The following is a 16,179-nucleotide window of genomic DNA, read 5'->3' as shown; positions in this document are numbered from 1 at the left end:
AAAAAAAAAAAAAAAAAGAAAAAATTAAAATGGATACCCAGCTGGTGCCTTCTTGGTGTATTATGGCTTCAGAAGTGTTCTGTGCTGTGTGGAGTGTAAGAAAGAGAATATCTTCTAAGAAGATCTGACATGTAGCTCTCAAGTAAAGGAATTATTATTTTGATGCTAGTCCTGGGGCTTGAACTCAGGACTTGGGTGCTGTCCCTGAGGTTTTTGCTCAGTTGGTGCTCCACCACTTGAGCCACAGCTTGACTTACGGCTTTTTTGATGCTTGATTGGAGATAAGAGTCTCACGACTTTCCTGCCTGTGCTGGCTTCAAACAGAAATCTTCAGGTCTCAGCCTCCTGAGCAGCCAGGATTACAGGTATGAGCCACCAGCATTCAGCAATATTTTTTTAAGTTACTTGTCCAATAGAGATTATCTTCTACAGATAATATCAGAAAGTCTCATTATGGTATTACACATAATTATTTAACTGTTGTTTAAACTCAGAGTTTTTTGTTTACTACTTAAGCACTCTATTACTTGAGCCACTCACCTAGTGCTGCACATAATTTTTATAGCTTAAAACAGCTTTAGGGGAAACTAAGAGACCTCCAACTGAAATAACAAATGAAGCTTTTCAATACATATTCCTTTAAATAAATATAGTATTTCTGCTTCAGATAAGCCTGATTTGAGCAGTAATTCCTCAAATAATTACAGTATAGATGTGAGAGTCTCACTATGGAAACCCAAGCTAGCCTTAAACACAATCCTCATGCTTCACTCACTTGAGAGTTAGGGTCACAGGTATGTGCCACCACAGACAGCAAGCTTTCTTCTAGTTCTCTCTTCAGCTGTGCTTTGCATTCAAGTTATAGAAAATGTCCATCATATACCTAATTTAAATGACTAGTTCTCATTTTCAAACCAATCAAGTAAAACTTTGTCAAGTAAGATCTCACTTCAATGTAAGTTAAATAAATCCCCTTTCATGACTTCTAACTTTCCTACTACTAATTCAAACTTAGGAAACACAAGGCTAGAGGCTTCTGACCATATGAAACAAGGTCATGCCCCTCTAGTTTTTTTTTTTTTTGGTCAGTCGTGGAACTTGAACTCTGGGCCTGGGTGCTGTCCCTAAGCAATTCAGCTCAAGGGTAGCACTCTACCACTTGAGCCACAGAGCCACTTCCGGTTTTGAGTGGTTTATTGGAGATAGAGTCTCATGGATTTTCTTGCCCTGGCTGACTTTGAACCGCGATCCTCATATCTGTCTCCTGAGTAGCTAGTATTACAGGCATGAGCTACCAGCGCCCAACCCCCTCTAGTATTTCTAACCTAAGCCTCTCATTGAACCTCTGCCCCATGTCACTCTCTAGGACTGGATATTCTGGAATTTTTCCTTCCTCTGGGCCCCAGATTTTACTGTCTGGACCAGTGAACCAAAGTCATAAACAGGATAAGAGTTACACCTTTCTTTTGTGGTGGGAGGAAGGACCTTTGGATAAAGCAAGATGGAGAAGAATTGGAAAGCCTCAAGTACTTATTGTTAGAAAAGAAAAGATGATTTTTAGTTTCAAGTCCCACCTGAACCTAAGGATGTGAGCAATAATTCCTGTGAAAATTTAACCTTATTTAAAGATTGAAAGTATTTGTCATAGGGCATTTTGTTTGTCTATGATTCAGGCAGGGTAAAAATATTTACTATCTACTGTTTTCTTAAATTTCTACTTCAGTAAATGTAAGAAGTTATTATAAAATCGCAGTCTGCTCATGGAAGTAGCCTGGATTCTTAACGTGTTAAATAAAGGCACTTAAGGCATTAATTTCACCAGTTTTCTTTCATTAAGTATGAAAAAAAAAAAAAACCACTGAACTTTTTCAAAAAACTACTAAAAAATGAATTTGTCTCAGAATATTTACATACATAGAATAACACCCACACAGAGACAGCAGAGCTGTTTAATAGATCAAGCCCTGACTGGAACGACTAATACGTGCTGGACGTGATTTAACTTTGAGCATAGCTGCCAGCTATGATTTGTCCCAATTAAGGCAATTCTACATTTTAGTCACTAAGACTTGACTCAATCAAGTGAGAAATACCTTATACAATAGTATTAAAATAAGATTGAAAATGTCAAATACCTTTAAGAAGATTCAAAAGTAAATAAGGAGGGCTAGGACGTACTTTTGTGGCAAAACACTTACCTAGCAAGTGCAACATCCTGGGTTGGATCCCCAGTACCAAAAGAAAAGACAAAATAATAGTTTTAAAAAAGCAAATAAGAAGAAATGAGTATCTAATATGATTTCTAAAAAAGAATATTCAAGAATCCAGAGATAGGTTCAGCACTGTTCTGCTACCGTCTGACAGGTAGTCTGGCCTGTTAAAGTTAAAACTGTACACAGAAACTTGACAATTAAAAAAAAAAAGAAAAACCTGTATACAGAACACCAACGGTTCACAAAGCATGGTGGTGAAAGCCTACAACCCTACTGGGGAGGCTGAAACAGGAAAATACTGAGTGTGAGATCATAACTGTAGAGAGACACCAACTCAAAAAACAATTATGATTATACATAGTAGAAAAAGTGCCATAGTATCACTAGCAAACTATTTCTTATAAACAAAGGGCTCATTCAAAAGGTAAGTTGTGAGAGCAGGCCAGGCTCCCAAGCCCAAAACGCAGACCCCTATTGAGCAAAGGGAGAACACACGTTCTCTGTATGCTAAAGGTCAGAGTCTAAAAGGGAACTAATACTCAAGATTTAAATCCTTACAGTGTGTGTGTACAGCTTAACTATTAGCTTCCTATCAGCTTAGCTACTTACTTAGTGGTGGTGTGGGGAGAGGGTAGTCTATGTTCCTCAGTTTGCCTCATAAAAGGGCAGACATAGGCAAGGCATGGTAAAACACAACTGTAATTCCACCACTAGGAAAGGCAGAGGACAGAGGCAGGAGGATTATGAATTAGAGGCCAGCCTGGACTACAGTCAGATAGATCCTGTCTCTAACCAACAAAAAGGATGGTAAGAAAATAACTCCTAAACCAGGTACTGCTGGCTCATGCCTGTAATCCTAGCTATTTAGGAGGCTGAGATTGAGGACTGTGGTTCAAAACCAGCCCAGGCAGGAAAGTCCACTAGACTCATCTCCAAAAAACTCAAGAAGAAAAAAAAGTGGTAGAGTACTGGCCTAACCTTGAGCACAAAGAGGCTCAGGGAGAGTGCATAGGCCCTCAGTTCAAGCCCTAGGACCAGCAAAAAAGAAAGTAACTCTTAACTCTTCTTAAAATGATAGCAAGGACAAAAGCCACTTTTTAGTTTTCTGAGATGTCTCCTTTTCTAACAGCACCCAGGAATTACACTCATAAACAAATCTATAAAGTCAAAAGTTGTACCTCCAGGGCTAGAGGAGTGGCTCAGGTGATAAAGCACCAGGCAATGAACAAAAGGTTCAGATACCAAGTTTGAGTCTCAGACAAAAAAAGTTGTGTTTCAATTTCCCTCACTACTCCAGAAGAGAAGAGCTTACAACAGTTCTTGGAAACAGTGTAGTTTCCTACGTGTTCCCTGTCAACATGTAAAATAAAGCCACTATTATTTCCTAAAGTAATCAATGGCCAGCCTATGAATGTGAAAGAGGCAGGTACCTAAAAAAATCACTAATTAAAAAAAAAGCATAGCTAGATGCCAGTGGGTTGCACTTGTAATTCTAGTTAATAAGGAGATTGAGCTGAAGGATGGCAGTTCAAAGTCAGGAAGGTCGCTAAAGTCTGTGAGACTCCTTATCTCCAATTAAGCATCAAAATACTAGAGACTTGGCTCAGATGTAAAGAAAGAAAGCTGAGCAGGTTCCAGAGACCCTCAGTTCAAGCCCCAGGTCCCCCCCCCAAAAAAAATCATTACTAAGAGTAAATTTGAGGTTACAATTTTACATGGAAATATTTAAATCCAAAATGCTGATTCATTGAAGCTAATGCTCTTTATAACAAATCTAGCTTCCTGGATTACAGACGTACTCTTGGGATTCAAAAACTTGCAAATCTTACCTTCTTTTCCACTGTTAAACTGAATAGGTGAATAAAGGGGGAAAAAGACTGTAAAAGAAAAAAATCAGGCTGGGACTATGTGCCTAACTGGGCCTAGTTTCCAGCAGCACCTCTACTCCTTCTGAATTCCCCCCAGTGAAAGTAGAAATATAGCTATTGGATCTAACCATAAACATGAAATGTATAATGAAAGCCAAACTGCATATGAAAAACCAGAAATGAGACAGGCACTGGTGGTAGCTAATGTCTATAATCCTAGTTACTCAGGAGGCCAAGATCTGAGGCTTGCGGTTCAAAGCCAGCCTGGGTAGCCAAGTCCATGAGACTTTTATCTCCAATTAATCACCAGAAAACTAGAACTGGCTCTGCGGCTCAAAGCAATAGAGATAGCCTGAAGCTCTAGAAAAACTCAGGGACAGCACCCAGACCCTGAGTTTAAGCCCCACAATGCCCACGTCCCCTCCCCCCCCAAAAAAAATAAAGAATCATAAATGCTAGGTGGTGCTGGTAGCTCACACCTGTAATCCTAGCTACTCAGGAGGCTGAGATCTAAGGATCCAGATTTGAAGCCAACCTGGGCAGGAAAGTATATGAGGATCTTATCTCTAATTAAACAGCAAAAAGCTGGAAGTGTGACTCAAGTAGCAGAGTGCCAGCCTTGAGTAAACAATAGAAAACAAAACAACAACAACAACAAAAAAAAAAACACTCAGGAACAGTGTCCAGGCCATGAGTTCCCCAGAATTGAACCATAAAAATGTGTACATCTGTCTCTGAAAAGCAATTACCAGTATCAGTACCTCCCTGATCATTCAGAGAATCTACCTACAAGAAAAATGCATTATGCTAACATTAACAACCTATTAACACTTAAATTTTAACTCTCTTTCAGAATACATGAAAAATGAGTTTAGATCTTGCTCTTCTTTCATTTTTTTACTCACCCCAAGACCAATATTTAGTCTCTATGTCTTAAAAATATCTTTAGATCATTTTACCACAATAGAAATCACATGGGTTTTTGTTGTTGTCTTTTGTTTTTAAGATAGCAGCTCTCCAAAGGAACAGTACAAGATGTGGAAAATGGAAATTTTAACATTGTTGATGAGAACTGTTTTGGCTGACATGGAAATTTCTTCCAAATAACAGTAACACCTCTGGATATTTTCCTCAAGGAAATGAAATGTGGTTTGTAGTTAAAACCTTAGCTCTGTTTGAGCAATTAATTCCTATTGCCTATAATCTTGGTGCAACAAAATGAATCAGAGAATGTTTGTATGTTAGGCAGATTTTTTTCAGTGCTATAGGATATACAATAGGAATGTATTACTTTTAGAAAAAAAAAAGTTGATGCATTTTTAATGTGCTTGGGGAAAGGTGGTAGGAAATGGTGCAGAATGGACTCCTATATTTCACTATAAATTATTTAAGTTCCATCTATATATCTTACACTTTGATAAAAATGTGTTCAAAAAGTAATTTTAATTAAGGATATCAAATTTACTACTTTTAGTAGTTAAAATATGTAATAATAGCATGATAATAACAATTTGAGGTTTTTGGTTTTGTTTTTTTGTGGGGCTTGAACTCAGAGCATGGGTGCTATGTCCCTGAGCTCTTTTGCTCAAGACTAGTACCCTAGCACTTTGAGTCACGGGGCTACTTTTTGTTTTCTGGGGTTAATTAGAGAAAAGATTCTCACAAACTTTCCTACCTGGGCTGGGATCCTGATCTGAACCAGGATCCTCAGATCTCAGCCTCCTGTATAGCTAGGATTACAGGACTGAGCCACCAGTGCCAGGCTTTGAAGATGTTTTGTTTTGTTTACATGTCTTGTTCTTGTACCCTTTTAAAAAAAATTGAAGCCAGTTTTCATTATGTGTTTAATTTTTAATCTTCAAATGGCAGTAGGGGAGGCCCAATTTAACATACCCATTTATCCATTTTTGTGTTTGGTGACTCTTAATCAGTCTTCCCTTCCATCATCCTCCCCCATCCTCTCTCTCTCCCTCCCCACCTGTCACATTTCCCATTTCCTTTATCTCTCCCTCCCCATCTGTCACATTTCCTATTTCCTTTATCTGTCCCTCCCCACCCATCACATTTCCCATTTCCTTCACCACATATGCATACAATGAGTATTATGACCCACATGCATACATGGAGTATCACAACTCACAAGAATACACACTATTACTACCTTGTGCGCTCCCCGGCACCCAAGGCTTTGTCCCAAGTCTCTTTGTGCTCAAGGCTAATGTTCTACCACTTGAGCCACAGTACCACTTCCGGATTTTTCTGATTAGTTTACTTACTGGAGGTAGTAAAGAGTCTCACAGACTTTCTTGCCTGGGCTGGCTTCCAACTGTGATCCTCAGCTCTGAGCCTCCAGAGTAGCTAGGATTACAGGTGTGAGTCACCAGCTCCCAGCCTTTTTTTTTTTTGAGACAGTCTCACTTTGTAGCTCAAGCTAGTCTGGGACTTGCAATCCTCTGACTCTGCCTCACAACTGCTAAAATTACAGGCACGCAAATACCTGGACACTAAGTAGAAAAAAAAGTCTGAGGAAGTGGAGGTAGGGCTCAAACGTTAGAGCTGCCAGCCTTGAGTGAAAAACCCAAACGAGAGCTCTAAGCTCTGAGTTCAAGCCCCAGACACACACACAACACCTCTCACTTCTCCTCTCTTATCCTCCCCTTCCCCCCGTCTCTTTTCTCTCTTTCTGACTAGTAAACTCTTAAACACAAATTCCAGTAAAATATTTCTCCTTTTAACAATTCATCTGAAGCACAAGCCTGCATAAAAAAAACTGTTGAGACAAGCTGGGTGCTGGAGGCTCATGCTTGTAACCCTACTCAGGAAGCTGGAATCTTGAGGATTGTGGTTCAAATACACCCTGAGCAGGAAAGTCCATGAGACTCTTATCTCCGGGTAACCACAAAAAAGCCAGAAGTAGATCGTGAACAAAAAAGCTCAGAGACAGCATTCAGGCCCTGAGTTCAAGCCCCAGGACCAACATGCGCGCACATACAAGTGCGCGCACACACAAAGCTAAAGGACAGGAGCCAGGAATGTGGCCTAGTGGTAGAGTGCTTGCCTAGCATTCATGAAGCACTGATTTGATTCCTCAGTACCACATACTCAAAAAGGCTGAAGTGGTCCTATGGCTCAAGTGGTAGAGTGCAAGCCTTGAAGAAATAAGCTCAAGGATAGTGCCCAGGCTACGAGTTCAAACCTTAATACTGATACAAAAAGAAAAAGAAAAAACAAACAGTAGAGGAAAATACCAAATAAGTATATCATCCAAGGAAGGAAGAGATAGTGTAGATAGTAGATTAGAAATGTTCTCTCTGGCTGGGCACTGGTGGCTCACACCTGTAATCCTAGCTACTCAGGATGCTAAGATCTGAGGATCTTGCCAATCCAGGCAAGAAAAGCCATGAGACTCTTATCTCCAATAAAATACCAGAAAATCGGAAGTGGTGCTGTAGCTCAAGTGGTATAGCACTTGCCTTGAGCTGAAGAGCTGAGGGATAGCACCCAGGCCCAGAGTTCAAGCTCCAGGACCAACAAAAAAAAAAGGAAGAAATGTTCTCTCTGAGATTCAGATAATGAGAAGTCAGAGTAACAAAGGAAAGGCTTACAAGCAAAGAAAGAGTATGAAAAGAACAAAAGACAACTTAAAAGCATAGAGATGACAAAGAGGGCTGGGGATGTGGTTCAAGAAACAGCAATAACTGCCTAACAAGCACAAGGCCTTGAGTTCAACCTCAGTGATGCAAAAAAGAGAAGGGAAGAAAGGAGAGATCTGACAAGCAAATCTAGTCATAGTATAAGCCCACACTTTCCGCAGAACAAGAATTTGCTGTGTCTATTCTTGTGTGGTAGGCTAAGACTGAAGAAAGACATTGTTGCCACTCCCTCTATATGAATAGAGCACCATTTTGAGAGTGGGCTTACTGTTTGAGACCTAGATACGCTAAGGACATAAAAAGAAACAATTATGGCTCAGGAAACTGGGGACACCGTGCCATAGTGTCTAGAAGGGAGACAGCCTCTAGGGGCTGTGGGGAGAAAATCTGACGTAGACCAGCTGAGAAGTTTAAGCAGGCTCTGGGGTTGGTGATGCCACCTGTTGAGTAGACAGTTTTCAGTGTCTGAGGATCACTGAGAAAACAGCTCTGAGACTAGAGCTAGCAGAGTACTCAACCTTTGATTCCCAGCTGCCTTGGGGTGGAACTGAGAGCTGAGCATGGTTCCTGTAGACTATTACTCTCCACAGCCTCCTCAGATGGGCAGTCTTAAAACGGTGAGACCAGGAGGCCCAGTGCCAAGTCCCTGAGTTTCCCCCTTCCAACCCTGAAATCAGTGGCCTGCTTGTACTCCTCACTTTTTTGTGTAGTCAGGGGACACCCTTAGGCTTGGATGTTCATTGCTTCTAGGGTGGTAAGCTGAAGGCGCCCCATCCAGCATGGCTCCCAGACCACAAAGAAGGCAAGCTTCTCAAGTGGTAGCAGTCTTTTAGTAGACAATTCCTGCTTGCCAAGGTGGGCACTAACTACTTAGTCCCACCCTACATGACTTTTTTATAGACTCACTCATACTAGGCAAGAACTCTTACCACTGAGCTACACTCTAAGTAAAATTCTTTGTTTCATTTTTGCCTTGTCTAACTAAAAACCCATTGTTTATACTGAGTCTTATATATCTTTTCACATGTGAATTTCTTAGTTTGCTAAGTTTTCAACTATAAATCCATTTCACATTTTATAAACCATAACAATGAGTTGCACTCACAAAAAACAAGACAGGTTATTCATTAATGGTGTTTTGTTTTGCAGACTTTAGATTATATTCTGCAATAAAAATCCACATATAGGCTGACATCAGTGGCTCAAGCTATAACCCTAGATACTCAAGAGGCTGAAACCTGGGGGACTGTGTTTAAAGCCATTGCAAGCTGAAAAGTCCAGGAAGACTCCATCTGCAATTAACAAGCAAAAAAAGCAGCTCAAGTGGTAGCATGGAAGCTAAAATCAGGCAAGCTCAATACTCTGAATTCAAATTCCAGTACTGAAAAAGAAACAAAACACCGTTACCAAAAACCTCTGCTGGCTAGACAAGGACTTGAGAAGCCAAGGTAGGAGGATCATGAGGTTGAAACCAGCCAGGGCTAGTGCATTTCAGTCTAACCTGAGTTACATTTCACACCCTGTCTAAAAAAATAAAAAAAAATTTTAAAAACCCTTCTCAAAATCCCATTCATGTATTCCAGGCTGGCCTCCACTCCTCAATCCTCCTGCTCAGCCTCAGTGCTGAAATGATAGGAGTGCATTGCTACAACCAGATATAAGAATGTCTATTTCAAATCTACAATCTTCCAAATGAACTGTTAAAAACAAGGTCTGAAGTAATTTCAAATAAAACCGCTGACACATGGACTATACTCAAAACAATACAAGAAAATCTCAATCCAATGAACATATCTAACTTATGGCCCTTAAAATAGAACCTAGCCAGGATGGTGGCTCAGGCCAATAATCTTAGCTACTCAGATCTGAGCCAGCCCAGGCAGGGAAATCCATAAGGCTCATCTCCAATTAATCACCAAAAAGCCAGAAGTGGACCTGTGGCTCAAGTGGCAAAGCCCTAGCCTTGGGCAGAAAAGCTCAGAGACAGTGCCAACTCCGAGTTCAAGCCCCAGGACCCCCACACCTGGACACATCCACACACAGGCACAGGTGTGAGAGAGTGTGTACACACACAAAATACAACTCCTAAAGAAACACAAGCATTTTATTCTCTCTCATTTGTGAAGTCAGAACTTACGGTAATTAGCAAAGACGGTGAGCCTAACTTAGGGGACATCACGGTTACACAATCCTGGGATATTATGCTCTATCTGATGTATTGCATTACAGGTTGGCAATGCAGTTCTGCAATACAACACAGAGGAGCACAAGTTGGGCACAGAGATTTTTTAGCCTTTCTGGTGCCAGATTCATCTGATAGTTTGGTAAACCCTATAGAACTTTTATCACAATGTTTTCAGCACTTTTTTTTTTGTATTACTGGGTCTGAATTCAGCACCTTGTGCTTGCTAGATATGTGTGCCTTACCATTTTGAGCAAGGGCTCCAGTACAGTAAATGCTTTTAAATGTATAAGCTAAAAGTAAATGTCAAAATATTTTTATTGGCTATTGTGAGTTCTAAAAATGTCAATTAAGATCTAGTCATGGCTACAATAATAACCACAGTAGTTTGAAACAAAGTGATTTTGTTGGGGGGGGGGATATGTAAGTGTGCTCCCATACTGGTATTGGGGCTTAAAACACGGGGCCTGGGTGCTATCCCTAAGCGTTATCACGCAAGGTTGGTAGTCTACCATTTGAGCCACAGCTCCACTTCCAGCTTATTTTTTTTGGTTGTTAATTGGAGATAGGAGTCTAATGGACTTTGCTGCCCACACTGGCTTTACACAGTGATCCTCAGAGGTTTCAGTCTCCTGAGGAGCTAGGATTTCAGGTGTGAGCTTCATTTCTATTAGTAACAAAATTACAGGTACTGCTAACACAAGTACAGTTTTCTGCCTACATTCATAGTTGAAGAAAATTCCAAACTGCATTTAGAGTCATGGTATTCAGTATACACTGTGGAAAATGAAACCCTGCAACTTATGGGCAGGGATGGGAGGAGGAAACTGGGGGAAAGGAAGGGGTGACATTGCCCAAAAAAGGAATGTACTCATTACCCAACTTATAAAATGATAACTCCTCTGTAAGACACCTTAATAACAATAAAATTGTATTAAAAAAATTTATAGGGGCTGGGAAGGTGGCTCAGTGGTAGAGCGCTTGCCTTGCATGCTTGAGGCCCTGGGTTCGATTCCTCAGCCCCACATAAGCAAAAAAGAAAAAAGCCAGAAGTGGCACTGTGGCTCAAGTGGTAGAGCACTAGCCTTGAGCTAAAGAGCTGAGGGACAGCGCCCAGACCCAGAGTTCAGGCCCCACGACCAGACCAAAAAAAAAAAAAAAAAAAAGAATTTATAAATGCCTTGTTATTCTCCAAAATAACTCATACCAACAAAACAGAATAGTTTAATTAGGCTTTCATTCATTCATTAATTTGCAGAATATCTGAGCTGTGAAAAGTACTGGGTTAGATCCTCAGCACACTGGGAAAAAATTGAGAAGGCTTATACTGAGAACAAAAATCACAATAAAGAGGACTGATTTTCAAACAATGACCAAACATGACATTTAGAATACCAGAACATTTTAAAGAATTTCTCCTTTTTACAATCACTTACTTTATTTAAATCACACTCAATAATATTATGAGTTTGATTTGTATCAAGAGGGTATTAGGAACAACTGAAAGAGCACAAATCGTCAGAGGTACCTTCAAAGACAGTCCTGCAGCCAATCTCACTGCTGTTTATTTTATAAGTACTGTAACTCCACAAGATTAGTGACCTTTCCATAAGACTGTCATTTGCTGATTTAACCTGCTCAAACATGTCTTCTAAAGTACTCTGCCATTCAGATCCATTGTAAAATCTCTTATGACCCTCCACTGCCCAAAAAAAGAAAAAAAATACAAGGAAGAAGAGGATGAAGGGAAATGATACTTTATTGGGGCAAAAAAAAAAGAATGAATAACATACAGAATTGGTCACTTAGAACAATATACTTAAGAAATATTACCTGTATCCAAACAAATAATTTGGTCAACATTGGAAGTGAGAACTTTCTGATTATAAAATAGAGCTGGCCACTGTTTACACCTACTATCCTAGCTACTCTGAGAATCATGGTTTGTAGCTTGCTTGGGCAGATAAATCTCTAATTATCCAGCAAAAACCCAAAAGTAGAGGCATGGTTCAAGTGTTTAAAGAGCCAAGAGAGTAAGCTCAACAATCTGAGTTCAAGACCCATTATTAACAAAAAAAAAAAAAAAAAAATTTAAGCAAAAGGAAAAAAGAAAAATAGAGCAATTACATGATAAGGACTTGCTTGCACACCTAAGTAGAAAAGGTTGACCAGTAATATTCACCATAGGGGCAGCGGTCACAGCAATAGAGAGAAAAATGGTGATTTAAGAGTCACTTACCAGGGGCTGGGAAGGTGGTCAGTGGTGGAGTGCTTGCCTTGCATGCTTGAAGCCCTGAGTTCAATTCCTCAGCACCACATAAGCAGAAAAGGCTGGACGTGGTGCTGTGGCTCAAGTGGTAGAGTGCTTGTGTTGGGCTAAAGAGCTGAGGGACAGGGCCCAGGCCCAGAGTTCAGGCCCCACGACTGGCAAAAAAAAGTCAGTTACCAGATTGGTACAGCAGTGAGCCCACCATGTGGGGAAGTGTTAAGATGACTCAGAGATTTAAAGCCAAGTTACTGAAAGAATGACTGAATCATAGCTGGGTGCCTGCGGCTACATTTGTAATCCTAGCTACTCAGCAGGCTGAGATCTGAGGATCGCAGTTCAAAGCCAGCCTGGGCAGCAATGTCCGTGAGACACTTATCTCCAAATAACCACCAGAAAACTGGAAGTGGTGCTATGGCTCAAGTGGTAGAGAGCTAGCCTTCAGCTGAAGAGCTGGGAAACAGCACCCAGGCCCAGAGTTTAGGCCCCACAGTCGCCCCCCCCCCCAAAAAAAAATTAGATTCAAGTATTAGCTTTTGAAGATGTACCTGGATACATTTACATACATTCCTCCAGAAAAGTTGTGTCTCAACTATACCACACTATATCCCTGGAGCTTGTGGCCAGCCTGAGCTACAGAGAGATTCTGTCTCACTGGTTTAATGGAGAATAAACTCAAGCTAGGAAAACCTGGGTCATATCTTTAATTCTTCTGCCCTCTCAGTTTCCTACATCTGGTCCACCATCAAAACCTGTTCCCCCTTCTTTTATGTTCCCACTGGTGCCCTGCTTGTCTATTCACTTGGTCTCTCCCACTCTAAGGGAATATACACTATCCAGAATGATGTTCCTAAAATGGAAACCCTCACTCAGTCTCACTTAAAATCTGTAAACTGCCTTCAGTCAACTTTAAGAGTAGTCCTTAAGTTTCTCATTATCTGGCACTCTTGTCTGCTTCTACTCTGACCTGTTTCTGTATGTTACCTTTAGCTCTGATGTTTAAGAACTCCTGTGTGAACTGCTCCTGCCCTAGCCTACCTAGCTCCTTCATTCACCCAGTAGGAAATATGCATTTTCTCCTAGAGGCCTACCCAGATAGCTTCTCAACTGGGTGTCTTCCCCACCTACACAACACAGTATTTGTTCACACAGGGAATTTGTACTTCCCTAACACTCAACACTGTTTGTAAATAATGCTAGCTGTGGGTAATTACATGTTTTCCAGGTGGATTATAAACTCCAAGAAGACAAGCGAATCTTCTCTGCTGAATCCTAAATTTCTCATAGTGCCTGCTTGTCAAAAACAAACCGCTGAATATACAAAATTTCCACCTTTCTGTTTTCCTCAGATTCCAGTTCCATCCCCTTATGTCCTCATTTGCAACAAAAACAGCCATGTGGGCATTCATGTAGAGATCTGACTCCTGCAGAGGAACGCAGGAAGTGAACCAAAACCCAACGGGAATAAAGGACATTAGAAGTTGGGGAGTTTATGATTTTAGAGAAAACTCAATTTTGTCAATCTGACAAAATGGGGTTAAGAGACACAGACACAGTTCCTGCCCAACCATTAGCAAGTGTTCAGAGACAACGTATTAATTTGACCTCCAGACTTGTTTCCCCATCTGTAAAGTAACCACTTGTTCTAAGATCTTTCCAAAAGATAATATATCTATGCCTTGCCAGTTAAAAGGTTAGAGGATATCTAAACTACTTAACACTAACCAATTTCATTGTTGGCATGAAACCGATTTCTTTTCTGTTGGCATATTTTTTCCTTTCTTAATCTGGGAGTCTACTACTCAGCAACAAAAAAATACACCTTACCAAATGCTTTCAAAACATGAAATAGAAAATTCCAAAGGTCACTGTATAATCTGATGAAACAGAATCCAAAATGAATAACTAAGATATATTTATTTTTAAAGCTGTTTTGCAGCCGAACACCGGTGGCTCGGGCGTGTAATCCTGCTTAGGAGGCTGAGATCTGAGAATTGTGGTTCGAAGTCAGCCAGGGAAAAAAAGTCCTTGAGATGCTTCACTCCAATGAAGCACCCGAGAACCGGAAGTGGCGCTGTGGCTCCAGCGGTAGAGCACTCCTCTTGGGCTGAAGAGCTGAGGGGCAGCGCCCAGGCCGAGAGTTCAAGACCCACGACAAAGAAGAAAAAGGAAAACTTTAAGAAAACACAACTGTTGTGAGAACTAGACGTGGGGGAGGGGAGCGCTGTTACCCGCACTGCGGCAGGCCCGCGGTCACGTTTGAAGCCGGCCAGCAGGACCATCCTCCAGACTGGAGCGGGCGGCTCAGGAGAGAGAGCAGAGCACCCCAGTCCCGCCCGCAGGCGGGACGCGCGCACGCGCACATACCCACACGCGCGCGCGCGCACACACCCCTTCCTAGATGCCTTTGATCCTTGGCCATTTCCGTGGCCATCCGAAGGAAGCCTCGCCACCCATGGACGGACTGCAGACTCCTAGGGTCGAGGCGGCTCGGGTCCGAGGCCTCCCCCGGCATTGCTTCCGACCGCCAGGGCGCGTTTCTCCAGACCCGAGACGCCGTCTCCGCGCCCCGGTCGGACCCGGCCGCACGTGTGCGCAGAAGCGCGGCGCGGGCCTCGCCGGCGTCGCTCCCGGAGTCCCCGCGACGGGAGAAGCCGGGCCGCCGGGGCCGAGAGGTCCGGAGGCCCTCGGCGAGGATGCGCGGGGCTCCGACCGGCCCGCGCCGCGCTCGAGTCGGGCTGCGGGGGCCGCGGGTCGCAGCGGCCACAGGTGGGCCGACAGGGCGCGGGCAGCGCGGCCCCGCACTGGCTCACGGGGCTCCAGCCAGCCCGCGCCGCGCTCCGCCGCGGGTCGGACGACTCCGCCCGGCCCTGCGCGCCACGTGAGCGGCGGCCGCGTCCCTCCGGCCCACAGCATCCTCTCCCCGGACCCCGGCAGGCAGGGCCGCACCTGGCCGCGGCTCGGCCAGAGACGCCGTCCCGGGACCTCCGGATCCCACCCCCCGCCGGCGCCACGCGCGGGGCCACACGGCCGCCGCCCTCCCCGCCCGCCTCCCGAGGAGGTCTCCAAGCCCCGCGGTGTCTCGGACCCGCGACGAGGGCGCGCTGGGCCCGGTGGGGCGCGTGGACCGAGCCCCCACTAACCGTTAGGTGTGCGGCTGACGGCGCCGTGCGCGCGGCTGAGGCAGCGGCTCCCGCGGGCACGGCTGGCGTCCTCCGCTGCGCTCCCGGCGCCGCTCCCAGGAACCCACACGGACGCCCCGTCACGTCCAGCTCACCACTGGGTCCGCGAAGCAGACGCGGCCGCCTTATAACCGCGGGCCGGAGCATGCGCGCCGGGGGCGGAGCCGGCGCTCGCGGCCGCCGCCCCCTCTCGGCGGAGCGCCTCGCGGTCCGCGCGTCGCGCGCCCGGCGCCCTCTCCTCTGCGCGCGCCCGCCCGCCCGCCCGCCCGCGCCCCCTCCTCTGTGCGCCTCTTCCCCTGCTAGCCCTCTCCTCTGCGCGCGCCCGCGCCCCCTCCACTGTGCGCCCCCTCCCCTGCGCACCACGTGACCCGAGGCCCTCGTGGCGCCCGGGCGGGAAGCCGGGGTCGCGCGTCCGGGACGCGCCGCCGGCCTCACTTCCCGAGCCGCGGAGCGGACCCTGAAGGCGTGGAGCCCGTGGACGGACCCGGGAAGACGCGGAGGGCCGCGTCGAGGAGCCGGCCCACGGCCCGGGAGGCGCTCGGCCCGGCGGCGGGACGGCGCGGCCTCCGGAGGCCCCGGAGAACGAAGGGAGGCGGCCGAGCTGCGGGCGTAGGGCGCGCGGGCGCGGGATGCCGCGGCGGGCTCGCCGGCGGCCTCGTCCGCCGCACCCCGAGCCGGGGCGGGGGGCTAGGAGGCGGCGGATCCGTTACACGGAAAGCGTGTCCCGAGCTCCCACCGCGAGGCGGCCCGGCCCGCGAGCCGTGACTTCCCGGAAGTCCCCGAGCGGCGGGCAGCCCGCGCGCCCTTGGGCGTAG

General features: G+C 44.9%; 1 protein-coding gene across 1 annotated transcript in view; it reads right to left on the bottom strand.

Moving 5' to 3' along the window:
* LOC138816604 (monocarboxylate transporter 1) overlaps positions 1–15,449 on the bottom strand; it is a 30,832-nt gene extending 15,383 nt beyond the window's left edge. The window contains exon 1 of the mRNA XM_070006478.1: positions 15,326–15,449. The gene's annotated coding sequence lies outside the window, so the exon portion shown is untranslated. The remainder of the gene's footprint in view (positions 1–15,325) is intronic.
* Between the last annotated feature and the right edge of the window lie 730 nt (positions 15,450–16,179).

The sequence above is a fragment of the Dipodomys merriami genome, unplaced genomic scaffold (genome assembly GCF_024711535.1).
Source record: "Dipodomys merriami isolate MVZ:Mamm:240054 unplaced genomic scaffold, mDipMer1.0.p SCAF_7, whole genome shotgun sequence".
NCBI classification, from domain to species: Eukaryota; Metazoa; Chordata; class Mammalia; order Rodentia; family Heteromyidae; genus Dipodomys; species Dipodomys merriami.
This window is presented reverse-complemented; position numbering and strand designations above follow the sequence as displayed.